Source organism: Halichondria panicea, chromosome 6 (assembly GCF_963675165.1).
Source record: "Halichondria panicea chromosome 6, odHalPani1.1, whole genome shotgun sequence".
NCBI classification, from domain to species: Eukaryota; Metazoa; Porifera; class Demospongiae; order Suberitida; family Halichondriidae; genus Halichondria; species Halichondria panicea.
Window position 1 is genome coordinate 6,863,613 of NC_087382.1, and position 14,885 is coordinate 6,878,497.

A 14,885-nucleotide genomic window follows, 5' to 3' on the forward strand; every position below is an offset into this window, starting at 1 on the left:
ACATGAATTGGAGGAAGAAGGAAGAAGGAAGATAGATGAGTGTTCAATTAAAATTAAAGGCAGCTCGTCTGGGGGGAAATGAGATTGAAAGGCCAACATCCTAGACTTGGGAAGATATTCTGTTGTAGGTAGCCCTAAGTAACTGAGAGTACTACAAGAGAGTACTACAAGAGAGACAGTTTTTATTGTGATACGTGAGGTAAACTCCCCCGGTGGACATTCTTGTGGCCTTAATTGTTCTTTTCATTAAAGCTGATACATGAGGTAAAAGTCACTCTCCCCCCGGTGGACATTCTTGTGATGTTAATTGTTCTTTTCATTACAGAGATATCTGGTAGCGGTGAGCACTTACTACTAGTTTCTTAGTGTTGTTTACCGTATAGCGCGAAATTTTCGAGGCACTTATATTTCGTGGATTGGCCTGTGGATTGGCCTGTGGATTGGCCTCTAAAAGCCATTTCGTTGCACAATGTTCGCGGAATGACTGCTTACCGGAAGCCACACCTTTAAATCTTGCACGTTATAGCAGGTAAAGAACGATTTTCGTGGACTTAATTTTCGTGTAGGATTGCTAACCCACGAAATCCACGAAAATTAAGCCCCTCGAAAATTTCGCGCTATACGGTATATTCATAGTGATTTTCGACCTAATAAGAAGGAGCAACGAGTGGGAGCAAAAGGAAGAGTGGGTTACGAACAGTTTACTCCGACCATTACCCTGTAGTTCAATCCGCTTTTCTTGATGAAGATATTGTAGTGCAAGGGGAAAAATCGACGTTTGTCTTTGCTAAAAAAAAGTTCTGGCTCTGTAAAGATTGGAGTTTCCTACGTTATTGACTAAAAGCAACTCAGCACTCTTCCTCATTTTGGGCCACAGTGTCAGGTTATAATCAAGTCTAGACTACTATTTCTCTAGAATGAGATGCCAGTGCTAAAGATGATAAGTGACATAGTGACATGCAATTGTTTATAATTTTAAATTTAAATTATAATTATAATTATGTCCATTGTAAATCGTACATTATGTGCAGTTATTGGTATCATGTGACTCTGGGCATGGTGTAAGTTAATTTAAAATGTATCTGAGTGACTCTTTTCAGTCTCGTTCAGCAGAACCGATAAAAGCTTATTGGAGTTGACACTTCAGAAAGCAACTGACGCTCACAGAATAAGTTGGGGGAGGGAGGCTTTGGTGAAGTGTTTAAAGGATACCTAAAGGATACCGTGTTCAGAGATAGTTTGTTCAGAGATAGTTTAAACAGTTTGGAAGTAGTGTGTTGCTAGTCAGCAACACAGCCTGGAACCCGGGCATTTAGAATCCATATGATCTACAAGTTCAACTTGAAGCTGAAATTGTAGAAATTGTAGAAATTGTAAGGTATGGCATTGGTGCATGTGGTATAAAATATTGCAATCGACATGTATTATTATGCAGATGCAGATGCAGATGCAGAGATGTAGACACAAGAATTCTGTGAAAGGCCTTTTATATGAATATATGTGACAGTGCCAATGAAAAGAGTGCCAATGAAAAGGCGGCAATAATGCGATTTCTCTTGACTTCGAATATTCGTGATCGTTTCCGTTCGTTGATTCTTCGTTGATTCAAAAAAAGTTTGCAATATACCTTCGCGAAGTCTGTGGAAAAATTTTTGAAGTAACGGGAATAAGAGTGTCTACTTCAACGGTGTGCAAGGTAGAAGCTGACCAAAGCTGCACTTCAAAGATCACTTGAACATAGAGCAGCTAAGCTAATATGTTGCAGTATCCTCGAGATTTTTTTGTATGGGTGGATGAAACTGGAGCTGCGCAAGTTTGGGTATGCTGTTTGTACACAACTTTTTACACGTGGGAAAAGGATATCTGCAGTGGTCATCTGAATTCTGGTTCAAACAATGGTGAAAAATTTGTAGACTTTAAGCTTAATACCAGTCACTCAGTCACTCGTGTGTGTGTGTGTGTGTGTGTGTGCGCACGTCCCTGTGTGTGCGTGTGTACCCCTTGTGCGTGCGTGTGTGTACAACCCCAGTGTGTGTACAACCCCATTGAGGAGCTGTTTATGAGGAGCTGTTTAGTTACTTAAAGTACTATTTGAAAGCCCTGTGCATATCATACAGGAAGGTCTAAACAGGTGACAAGTTCAAAGTGCAATGGTTGGATAAATCACAGTGGATACACCCACAAAATTATTGCATGGCCACATAATACCTGGCCCATCATAATCAAATTCAGTAATCAAATTCAGTAACATTCAGTAACAGTCAATACTCAATACACGCACGCCACTGTTTCTTACTCTTCAAATTGTACTCAAAATTTTTTTATGTCTGAGAATTGTTTTCTGAAGACGTGTGAGCAGGACTTGGCCGTTTTGACTCAGGGTACTCCTCTCGCTTCCTTGTTGGCCTGCACTTAAGCCATATTAGTTCTTTTCCTGTTTTCCTTTCATTCCCCTTTCATTCCGTGACCTGGGGGTATGTACCCAAACAAAGTATCGTATCCTTCAGTGTATTCAGAAAAGTATGACACAGTTTAGCGTCTACTGATGTAAAAACTTCCTTCATGTCGATGTCGTTTTCATGTCGATGTCGTTGACCAGTACTTCACCTCCTTTGTTCTTTGGATTAAGCAGAATCACCACCACCACCATCAGCTGATGAAATCTGCACACAAACAAGGCAATCAATCAATTGCTGGGCCATGGGAGGGGTACGGGTGGTGTACGTGTACGGGTGGTGTACGTGTGGAGTTATGCAGTGGGGGACTATCTAACAATATAGGCCTAGAGTGAAAAAGCTATCATTTGTTACTAGACATCTAGATCTAGCTAGTAATAGCTTAGTCACCTTGATTTCCTCATTTTCAACATATTTCTACTTGCTGAGTTACCAGAACACACTACACGGCCAGACACACATGGTCTTTCCTCAGCGAAGAATTCAGCTTTCGAGTAGTCCATGTAAATGGCGTTGCAGGGCCATGAGCTTCAGACCACGTGGCTCGGGAAACGGTGAATCACTACGGACACAACACAAAGCACGAGATTCGACGCCAATTTAGTAGAAATGAAAAACATGGCAAAAAAATTTTTTTTTCACAGGTGCTAACTTAAACTACCTACCTGTAAAAATTTGGGTTTGAAGAAACTCACCGAACGTTCATTTTTTACAATGAAATTTACTGTCTACGTGAGGGAAATTCCCAGGGAATTTCCCTATTATTGTTAATTATTTTTAACGAATAAAAGATGACAACTTGTACAGGACTATTTCATCAGCCCAGTACTCAAGAGGAGCCAGGTATATTATAGCAACAGAGCTGGCGTAGATCCACTCTTGTTTCTTTAGATGTACGTATCCCGTGCCACTTGTCCTCTCCATAACAACCTACAGATAAGTAGTAAGTTAAGATAGACATTCTAGCCAATAGACTAGCGTTTCTCAGGCACCATCAATATAAATGTTATACGACAATTCCACGCAGTTTCCTGGGCCCTCCATGATGTGATCACCCATCCCATCAGGCCTGTTACTACTAGGCAATTAAAGGAGGAAAGCTTGGCTACTAATAAGTTGGATCAAGCTTAGATCAATACGGACAAAGCCACGTATGCACAGTGAACAGAGAGGTGAGCCAGGGTACATATTACGTTTGTTCATATTACGTTTGTTGACCAACAACACAAACATTAGTGTAATGTACCAAATTTGGTGTGTCCCAATACACACACACACCAGTTTTGGTGTGACGTGCAATGGGTGTGCTAGATGTGAGGGTCACACTGTGCTATTTCAGTACTGGTGTAGTACTGGTGTGACACCGATCTTACACACTTTACAGCTACGTCCTATATCCTATAATACTAAGTATTAATCATGTAACAAAGCAACTACTACTTACCGCTTGACAGAAGCAGATCATCTTGTAGATCTACCTAACTTGTAATATAACTTGTACTATAACTTGTACTATCAAAAGTCGAAGCTGTTTTCTACGGACTAAATACAACGTTACGTCATGATCAGTTAATAGGCTCAGTATGAAAAGATTTATCTAGAGTTACTGTATACTTCAGATTTGTCTTCATAAACCGAGATAGACACAATATCAATGTCACTTACATTCTAGCCAATATCCATTCTAGCGACAATTTCACAGCGTGATACCAATACTCGTGATACCAATACTGCTGTTGGATCTAGCATATAGACGAATACTAAGTGAAAGGCCACGATCAGACAGGCAGCTGTATGAAGAACAGATCCATACAAGTAAGCAATCTATTATAAATTATAAGACTGTTCTGATAACAAGACATGACCGCCAAGCAATCCAGCTACGAATTCATCTAACTACGTAAAATTAATGCATGGTATAACAGTATACAGTCACTGTCATCGTCACTATTATATGTGAACAGCTCAGGTACGTAGTCACTCTCACTGTTCTCTCACTGTTCTCACTTTCACGTGGCCGCCTTCGAAGAAGCCAGAAAATAAGTCTCCTGTACCGGAGATCCCGATGCCTTCTTGGCGCAGCTTACTTACCTGGTGTGAAATATGGGTTGGGTTGGGCTTCTTGACCCATTCCCCTTGGTAAGGCAGTTGCCTTAGGGTGTCTAAATATAACCATACAACTCTGCCATCTTTTACCCGTTTTAATTAAAAAAAGAAAATGCAGAAAGTTTTTTAAATTGAACAATACATTGAAATGACTTGTAGCGCAGACCCCAGAGGTACCAGAGGTATCTTGACACCATCATTATTACCTAGCAACTGACTATCCCAGCGATTGTTTACCAATTATACAATATGGCACAAAGTGACTTCTCAATGTTCTCATGGTATCAGCAGAAACTTGTCTGTCGGCAGACGTACACACAGTCCTAAATACAGTTTATACTGAAGCTACAGATGCTACTCTAGACTTACCACATCCAGGAACTTAGTCCGATCTTCTTCATCAGGTTGAGGTAGTTTCTTATCTAGCTATGATCCCAGTCACTGTCCTCGGCCATAATCATCGTTCTCCTCACTCGTACTAAGAAGATTACGGTCACTTTTCTTTCAGCAGTACTGTTAAATATACCACGTGAAAGAATATACCACGTGAAAGAGCTGGTACCTACAGCGTGTGCATAGCTCCAACACAACAATTTTTTGAAAATAGTCAGTAGTGCGGCCGGAAAAAGACACAAAAGACTTAATTTGAATTCTTTCACAGCACTTTCACAGCATTATTTCTTTCACAGCATTATAATTACATTAGCCATAGAGAGACGGCTTATTGATACACTATAATTATACTGTCAATTATGGAAAGTCGGCAACAAAACAACCATCCAATATTTAACCACATTATACTGCATGGCAGAGTCAGAGTATAGCTATGGTTGATTACACACTAGCCTCGTTCCCAGACCTACAAAGCAGCTGCCACCAGAGCTTCGTATACATCTTTGCTATATGCAACCATTGTCCTCTCACCACAAATGTGTGTTGCTGATTGACAGATTGACAGAGCCAAGTAGGGGTATTTGCTGCGATCAGTTGAAATAGCTTCGGACATGTACGTAAGGTTACAGCTGTGTATATAAACGTATGCTTGCATTATGGCGAAAAAGGCCGGTATTATAATCGCAAACACCGCAAACACGCATATGCTCACCGAGATCATATGCTCACCGAGATACATACTTTCAAAGTTTTCCGGTTGGCAGTTGCTAGTATGGGCTGCTTCCCATGGTGTAAACATTAATGCCCTAATTCAGCACAGGTTCATGCACCACTTGTAAAATTAACATGCTACTGAATCTCTGTAACACGTCCAAATATTAATCGTTACTCGTAGCTGCTAAAAAAATTGCAGTATATAAATGTTCAGTACCTGCACCCAAACACAAAGGCCGATTATATATGTAACACCACCACCTTCAAAACTGCTGATTTCTGCCTTTTGCTAGCAAGCTCGTGCACTCCCCCAGCCATCTCACTAAAGGTTTTTGCATGCAGCGAAGCATAGCTGCAATTCATGCCAATAATTATGCTCTGAAAGTGCAGGACATGTTTGTTTTATCAACGTCTTCTTCCGCAATACGATGATTCCATTAATTTATTCTGTATTCTGTGTCCTTATCTGTGTCCTCACAATCAGGATGAGTAGCATTTGCCTTCCTTTTTTTCGTAGGGGGCCCTAGAAAAATATGCATGCAAATGACCATTTTTCGATGGCATCCGCTTGTTATAGAACCACTTTCTCAGCTGTGTTTTCCTGCGCTGACTATGTAAAGCTACTAGACATCTGCGAGGCAAGTAAAAATGAATAGCTAAGCGATGTAGTGTGTAGTGCAGATCTATCTAGTTATGCATGCACGAGTCTAGAGACTGCAAAAGGCCTTACAAAAACAACAAAAACAAGCCATAACTCGAAAACGAAGTAAATCCACAAGTGAAGAAAAAGTGGAAGCTATACCGTATAGCGGGAAATTTTCGTGGGGTGCAAATTTTCGCGTTTTTTCGAGGGCAGAGTAGTCAACGCGAAAATTAAAACTGGGATAAACTCCCACGCACCGGTATACGCAGGTGCAAAACCTATTGGTGGGTGTGGTTTATTGGCATTGACACGAAAATTAAAACCGCGAAAATTTCTGCTAAGGGCTCTGGGAGCCAAATAGCGAAAATTTGCACCCGCGAAAATTTCCCGCTATACGGTATTACTTGTACGTCCATTGCAACCGTACAGCAGGCACTTACGGCAGTGATGCGCACGCACGCACACATAGATCTATCCCTGCTATCCCCGTACCAAGTCATAACAATGTTACACCAGACCGCATATCCGATTATTGCAACTTACTATTCCATTTCCCCATTGCAGTCTGGATACTTCTTCACAACATATGGGTTAGGTTTGTCACAAACTTGATCACCCAAGGTTTGAATGATCCTGGTCCTAGTTGACATCCAATATCTTGTCGTGTAGAATTTCGGAAAGGGAACTGCTACCCGAGTTGATTGTTTGAGTTACTATATTAAACACTGGGCGCTTTATAGCTATGCATATAGCTGCATGTCTCCATCATCTGTGCTAAGCGCATTTCCATCATTTCCATCGATCAGTTCGTCTTCAAACTTTTTATCCTTTCTCTTGCAAGAAGCTACATACTTCATCCACTTCGAAGCGAGATATCGATGTTCTAGTCACTCTAGGAGTAGCCTTAACTTTTCACTCCACTGAGCACATACCTTCCTTCATAATTATCTGCCTCATACCAAGGGCCCCATGATTTTTAATAGTCCTCAAAACGTTAGCAGACACGTCTATATAGCTACTGTGAGTTATACAGCCTCAACTATATATAGCGCATAAAATCGAAAAATCCATGCCCAGCAAAATCTGTACGTATACAAATGTAAGACGCGTATGTACTTGAGGTAGGTTTGCAACTGGGACCAGAGGAGGTACGGCTAATGAGTTACTGCATTCCTGCAGCATGACAGGATGTAACACCCACATTTACCTGGAGGAGGTGTGGCCTCGCGTCATAATTTATCATCAAGTTTCACGGAGGAGTTGTGAGTGCTAGCTAAAAGACTACAAACGATCATAGTACTCCACAGTTCCACAGTAGTTATAAATAATGCTATCCTGTGACATAAGAAGACATAAGAAAATGAATAGCATTGTCATAGGAGCTATAAACTTATGCGCTAATGTAACACTGATACTAAGATAGATAGACTAGTAGAAATGCCGAGACAAAATAGCGCTGACAGTGCATAAAATATCTGCTGAGTCATCACAAATATCATGTGGGCGTGACATCCTGTCATGCTGCAGGAATGCAATACGGGAATAACTCATTAGCAAAAGTCCTCTGGTGAGTGAGTACACACTATTACACACGAGTTGTCCAGAGACTGGACTTCGCAATAGAAGGAAGATGTTGACTGTCGTCCATAAGTATATCCGCTCCATAAGTATATCCGCCCTGTCAAAGCAGTAGTATACTGCCACCAGAGCAAACAAAGCTTCATATACTCTCAACCACAATATACAGGTATTCGCTGCAATCAGCTGAAATAGCAGCTTTGGCGTTAGAGTCAATCTGTATATGAACGTAAGCAATGTGTATAAGCAATGTGTATATGAACGTTATGCTTGCATTATTATACATACTATGCGGCCATGGCTGGCGATTACGTTTAATTAAGCAGTACATTAGCTATAAGCCTGTGTGTGTATTAGCTATGAGTGTGAATGAGGGGGTTGTACATGCATGTCATTTGACAATGACACACACCATAATTATGTCCCCAAGCACCAACAAAAAAACATTTGTGTTTGAGAGGAACAACAAGCTGTACAAGTAAGAGTGCAAGTGGCAGACAATCAACACCTGGTTTTGTTTCTAAAAATAGAACTGCCCATATTCATTTAGCCAATCGGATTGGAACTAGAGCATTTTAGGAATATAAAAAGTCGCTGTAACTCACTGTCTTCTCGAGGGATCTTTTGCACACACTACCTGTACCAGTCTCAGCCCGGCTCTACCGGCTCACTCTAACATCTCTCAATGTCAACGCAGGTTGTCGTGATTAGGGTATGGGGTATTATGAGATCTTGAAAAGCACTTGTGTTTTAATCTTGGTCAAGTTCACTCTTTAGACACTAGTTGATAAGATCTACATGGGAAGGAAGTACATGAGAAGTACATGGGAAAAGTGCCTCAGAGCAGGTATACTATGGGACTTAGTGTACCTGCAAATTTACTTAGTATACCTAGTATTCCGTTGTCAGTATTGTAGTCAAGCAGTTTGCGCATGCGCACTAGTATCTAAATGAGTTAGATACTGTTTTGTCGGTGTCCATGTACCCTCGCTACGCTCGGGATACTAAATCAGTGCCTTTGGGCTTCTAAATCCCATAGACACCTCCAAAACAGTGTCTAACTATTATTTAGACACTAGTTGATAAGATCTACATGGGAAGTACATGGGAAAAGTGCCTCAGAGCAGGTATACTATGGGACTTAGTATACCTGCAAATTTACTAGTATTCCGTTGTCAAGTAATTGTATTGTAGTCAAGCGGTTTACTAGACGCTGTTTTGTCGGTGTCCTCCATGTGATTTAGAAGCCCTCAGCCACTTTAGTACCCGTGCCTTTGGGCCCATAGACACCTCCAAAACAGTGTCTAACTATTATGTAGTGCCCAAGGGTGGTAGAGATAGTCCGATTGATTGTACTGCAAACAATCTTATCTTATGTATCTTCATTTACCCCTTGTGTTTGCTATAGATGTACCAAACAGAACTTAACTTCCCAAAGGCGGAAGAGGCAGTGAGGAGAAAGCAGTTACTAATCTTGCCTTCGTAATACTACTTATTATTATATCCTTTGCTATTCAGGTTAGCGAAACCCCTGCGACACCTAGAAAGGTAAGTATAGCTTCATTGAGAGACTTGATTCAGAGACAATTCAGTACCGTTCCTTTGTAAATACATGTTCTTCCTTTAGGAATCGGCTATTGTGTTACTGTGAACCAAACTGACTTCGATGTTGCAGTTAGCAATAAGAACAAACTTTTTTTTTCCAACTTTCAAAATTATACTTTCTTTCTATCAGACAGTAAAGATGATCACCGCACAACACAATTCACTGCACAACACAATGGCGAAGTCAAACTAAAGTGAGTTAATTGCTGATAGGCATTCTGGCAAACAAGATTCTTACTCTTGTAGTATATCTCTTGTTGGTTAAGAGTCGTCGTAGTAGTTTAACGACTTTGTTGTCCTTCCAGGAGATGCCCGTCACTTTTCTCTTCTGGAATGTCTTGGACTCACCCCTGTGTAAAGGTAAAGGCAAATCAGTGTGTGGTGTGTGTGGTGTGTGGTGTGTGCATTTCGTGCGCGCATTTTGTGTGTGTGTGTGTGTGTGTGTGTGTGTATTACATGTATTACATGTGTGTGGGTATAATTATGTCACACATGTGTTGTGTGTGTGTTGTAGGTGAGTTAGTAAAATTAACTGTTTACCTTTGTTTGAGATACTCCTGTCCTTCCGAGCCGTCCCGCACCCATAGATGCCATCCTCTTCAAGCAGTCGAAGTAGACATGGTGGTTCTTTCCCCTTCAACCCCTTCAACTCGCCAACGTCCTCACCACATGTTCCCCGAGACCACATGTTCCCCGAGACCAACCTGACGGCTATCCTTCTTCCCCGTGCTATCTCCCAGTACCCACACTTTGATCCCACGCTTGATTGGCTTCATAGGAGCGGACCGACCCTGAAATTTGATCATTGCCTTGTCCACAGCAACATTCTTTGATGGATTGTACAACTGCAGACTGAGGTGATCAATTAGAAGGCGGACTTTACCTAGCCTATCAAACGTGGGACTTCCTCTTTGAGCGAGGTGTTGATTGTTTACAAAGTGCAGGTACCGAGAGATTTCCCTGAAGCGCTACCGAGGAATCTTCATCGCGATGGGGGCATAGTGAGTGAGAGGGTCTCTGCTCCAGTAATCGTCAAACGATGGTAAGTGAACTACACCATACAAAAACCCCAAAAAGCTTTCAATTCTTCTGTATCGATGGTTCTCCATGCCTCGTACTTTTCGTCTCCCCTGGCATATCTGTTGGTTTCCTTCACAATAGGTCTCCGTTGAAGAAGAGTTGAAATATTTGGAGTTGAAATATTTGGAGTGGGCAATGGGCCAGTCTGAGAGGTGAAGGTGTTGATTGTGGTGTTGATTGTGACGCTTGTGAGATTCTCGGACCAATTGCGTAAGATCTGTTTTTAAAAGAACTATATATTATATGCGCTCAACAGAATTAAACATTTTTATTATAATTACCTGGAATGTTGAGCGGAGGGAGTGGAGGTGGGGGTGGGGATGACTGTCGAGGGTTGAGCGGTGGTTGAGGTGGGGGTGGCTGTTGAGAATTGAGCAGTGGGCGGTGGTTGAGGTGGTCGAGGGTTGAACGGTGGGGGTGACTGTCGAGAGGCTGTTGAGTGTTTGGTAGAGGTTGCAAAAGTAACCCCAACCCTATCCCAAGGCCACTCGTATTATCTAAAATCTAAATAATAACAAAAGTATTACATAATAATATTAGTTGTATTTATGTATTATTTTACCATATTCCTCGTCGTCAGACTCTAGATCTGCAAATTCATAGTCACTCCCTTCCCTCATAGGTTCATCTTCGTCCTCATCATCGGACAATAATTATGTCACCTCATCCACAGTCATTCTTCAAGTTTTAGATGGTTAAAAGTTTTAGATAGTTAGAATTAATTTGCATGTATTTATATTGTATTGTTTAATATCTGTCTATACCGTATAGCGCGAAATTTTCGAGGGGCTTAATTTTCGTGGATTTCGTGGGTTAGCAATCCTACACGAAAATTAAGTCCACGAAAATCGTTCTTTACCTGCTATAACGTGCAAGATTTAAAGGAGTGGCTTCCGGTAGCAGTCATTCCGCGAACATTGTGCAACGAAATGGCTTTTAGAGGCCAATCCACGAAATATAAGTGCCTCGAAAATTTCGCGCTATACGGTATTCAAACTGAATTTGTGCAAAATTTTTATGTGTTACCCCATGCATTTACTTAGTCTACAGTTACCTTAGCAGTGCTCGTGCAAGCAGCAGCTCCTCCTCCTTTGTAGATCTTGCAAAAAGAAGACGTGCAACTGCAGCTGCCGCAAAAATGCGTCTGTGGCGTCATAGCGACATGACGCAATAATGCAGTTGTTTGGACACTAAAGTTCTCACTTTCCGACATTGGAGTCTAAGATTGCATATTTTGGACAAAATTAATTTTTGTGCCATATGTCACGTGCCCGTGTACGAGAATTCATTGCAGAGAAATAGCTCGCTTGTCCAGAGAATGTGCTTATATATATAACTTTAGTAGTAAAAACCAGACATACCCTTCAGACGGATTGAAACCACTATCCTCAAGTACAAGGGACTGAGAGCAACTAAAAAAAAAGAGTTCATCTCACATAATGGATGGGTTGCAGGAACGTACCATTAAATCTCGGGTTATCCTGCTACTGCTGCTGCTGTCAGGTGAGGCTCCACTAACTGTTTTTCAAACCCATTCTGCTTTGTCTCCATTATTTTCTGGTTATCAAGAATTTTTGCAAGCGCTTCTTGCTGCTCCTGGATGAGTGATACGAGATGCTGAGAGGATTCACTAGAGGTCAATCGAGAGTTTCTGAAAGGAGCCACCACCAACAATTCATTCAGCGGCGATGAACCGCTCAATGGTCATCTGCATCGCCATGATAAGTACCTTCATACAAGCTCTGGTTAGTGACCGTAACTGCCTGTACAAACTGCCTGTACATTACTAAATAACAGCGCCACCCATAGTCATAATTATGCGCTAATTTTTCTGGCGCTATAACTACAGAAAGGATAATACCCCAATGTATTTACATCTAGTCTATATACGTATGTGGGGTGACAGTTAGAAGCAATAACTACAATTTACCTTCTGTCAGTTGGAGGTAAGTCTGAAGTGATCCTGGCCGCCAAATCTTCAGCCGAGTAGCGCCTACCTCCAGCCATGCTGACTAGAATTAAAGTAGCCGTAGAGCCTAAGAGTAACTAGCTAGCGCTAGTCCATGGCCAGCTGCATGCCATGATGCCATGCCAAAGTCACGTGGACATTGAGATCATGTGCCATGGAAACCACACCCCTTTCTCAGAGAAAAGGGGAGTGGTTTCCAATTTATCTTCAATAGTGCACAATGGATCGTAGAACTAGAAGGAGTTCCAAGCTTGTATTTTGTGGTCGAGAGTGTCGAAGAGAACTTACTATGATCCACCGGAGGGTGTAGGTTACGGTATAGTGTTTCACCCACGCATCCAAACCTTGTATGAAATATCATTATTTGTACATTCCTGTGGCATATAATCACGTGTATGGCCACACAAAACTGTATGCTAGCAGCAGCTACTGCACTGTAGTACTAGGTAAGTAGGTTGTTCAGTGATAGGTGAATTATGATGATTTTATGATGATCCCTGATGGGGCAAGCTAACTCTGACGAAAGATAAAAGTTCCTTAATTTTGATAGTTGTAACCACCTATTGTCTCTGTTGATATTGTCTCTGTTGATACGCTCGATGTGAATGTCTTTGCACACCGTTGTGTGTCAGTACAGTACTGTATTTGATAATAGTAGTCATGTACAGAAACTTGACTTGCTTCTGTTAGCAGAAAAAGGATTTTTAATCTCAAGGATTTTTAACCTCAACTAGTCCTTGAGGATGGGATATTTCTGAGGATGGGATGTTTCGCTTGGGTCGTTAACTAAACCATCTGGAGTCGCTGCCAGCCAATTGTTGTGCTCTGAAACTGAAATGAACAAGTCTTAACTTCTATTAAGCAAGCCATAACGTGTAGCTTCGTTGCCTCTAAATGTGGACGTCGTCTCTTTGCTATTCCTCCCACTCTCGATGCTGTAATTCTTTTCCTTCTCTCATACTTCCCTCTCATACTTCCGTTGTCTTGTTTTCTTCTCAATTGTTTGTGCTTGTGCCTGGTAAAAGCTTGTTTTCAACTTTTCAAGTCTCTGCGAGGAAATGTCTTCAGTTATTTCATCCGGAGAAACTCCTTCGTCATGCCTAGTGTAAGAGTTATCTATTTTAGTGTACTTGCTTTTTCTTTGCATCAGAGAATACTTTATTTGGCATCGATCTGTTCCCAGGTCTGTGGTCCCCATTTTCTTCCAAGGTTCTGCCTAAGCCCTGCTCCCATGCATCTGTGTTCCCAAGATGACCTTCCCACCATCAAATTTAGCACGAATATGCACATTCTGCCAGTTGCTCACAAGTTGTACCTGAATGTCATAGTAAAGTCGCGGGTCCACGTTTGTTGGTGTGTGTCCACCTTGTCGACCTGTGATTAATATCAATACATATTTACACTTGCCTCAATTAATGTTATGTTTTTATTCTGTAGGTCTGAACTCACCATCAAGCATGTCATCATTGTCTACGCTCATCATTGTCTACGCTGGAAGTTAACGGTTGAGATGTGGACTGAGTGAGCGAGGGAGATATTGTTGCGGATGAGAGCGCTGTCTTACAAAAGTCAGGGCCAAAACAAGTCACGTTTGAGTGATATCAGGGCCTTCTTCGGGTCGCTCTCCGTACGAGCAGCAGAAACCAGAAACCAGAAACCAGTCGCTTTCTTGTTTTCAGCGTAAGTCCACCAGTTCCCTTGTACCGCATTCCAGCTTCTTGATGGCATGTCCCCACCCTGGAACATTTATGTATGTATATGTACCGCAGGATAATGTCTGTCTCCATTTCAGAAGATGACTTGTTCCAGTTGCGGAAACAAGATGTTTCGTGCACAGGCATGGCAATACTTATTTCGCACACCTATGTAGCCGGTGGCAACACCTGAGTTTGCATGCTTGTGTGACCGCCTTCATTATAGCTCCCCATTTCCTCTGCTATTCTTTTCTCCTCCCGTCCTGCTTTGGCCATTGACTCGATTAAAATTTGCTTCCAAATCTCTCCAATATTTCTCTCAGTTGAGATGAAGCTCGCTTTCGTCATGGTGGGAATTCTCATTTGCTCCTCCAGCTGAGAATGACCACCCATCTGCCCCCACACCGCAGCAAAATTGCACTCCCACCTAAAAACGGAGAGTCTTTGTTTGTAAACGATTTGTGTGCATGTTTACCTGGAATAGGCTCGAGGACCCTTACTCAAGTGAATTAAGGACTGGGTCCTTCAATTATTGTATTGCTGATTCAGCTAAAACGAAGCTCCGCCCACGCTTTTTACCAGCAATTGTGCATAAAAATGGATCTCAAACTGCTTAAATCTTTAGCTCTAATTCCGGAGTCCTAAAC

At 41.7% G+C, this 14,885-nt stretch overlaps 2 long non-coding RNA genes across 8 annotated transcripts; one reads left to right on the top strand and one right to left on the bottom strand.

The window, feature by feature from the left end:
- Positions 1-2,088: 2,088 nt before the first annotated feature.
- Positions 2,089-14,751, bottom strand: LOC135337301 (uncharacterized). 6 transcript variants are annotated; one of them, XR_010395046.1, is made up of 6 exons: positions 13,994-14,751; positions 11,630-13,918; positions 11,138-11,253; positions 8,496-8,684; positions 2,847-8,107; positions 2,089-2,663 (listed from the first exon to the last, which is right to left on the bottom strand). It is a non-coding gene; the product is annotated as an uncharacterized LOC135337301 (long non-coding RNA). The 6 variants fall into 6 exon arrangements; XR_010395049.1 differs by lacking the exons at positions 11,138-11,253; positions 11,630-13,918; positions 13,994-14,751 and adding exons at positions 9,734-9,845; positions 10,036-10,201 and having other exon boundaries at positions 2,847-5,040; positions 6,856-8,107; XR_010395048.1 differs by lacking the exons at positions 11,138-11,253; positions 11,630-13,918; positions 13,994-14,751 and adding exons at positions 9,734-9,845; positions 10,036-10,201 and having other exon boundaries at positions 2,847-3,018; positions 3,122-8,107.
- On the top strand, positions 8,603-11,332 carry LOC135337302 (uncharacterized). Of its 2 annotated transcripts, XR_010395051.1 has the most exons (7): positions 8,603-8,737; positions 9,299-9,438; positions 9,518-9,689; positions 9,801-9,855; positions 10,083-10,537; positions 10,657-10,785; positions 11,198-11,332. It is a non-coding gene; the product is annotated as an uncharacterized LOC135337302 (long non-coding RNA). The 2 variants fall into 2 exon arrangements; XR_010395050.1 differs by having other exon boundaries at positions 8,674-9,438.
- Positions 14,752-14,885: the final 134 nt, after the last annotated feature.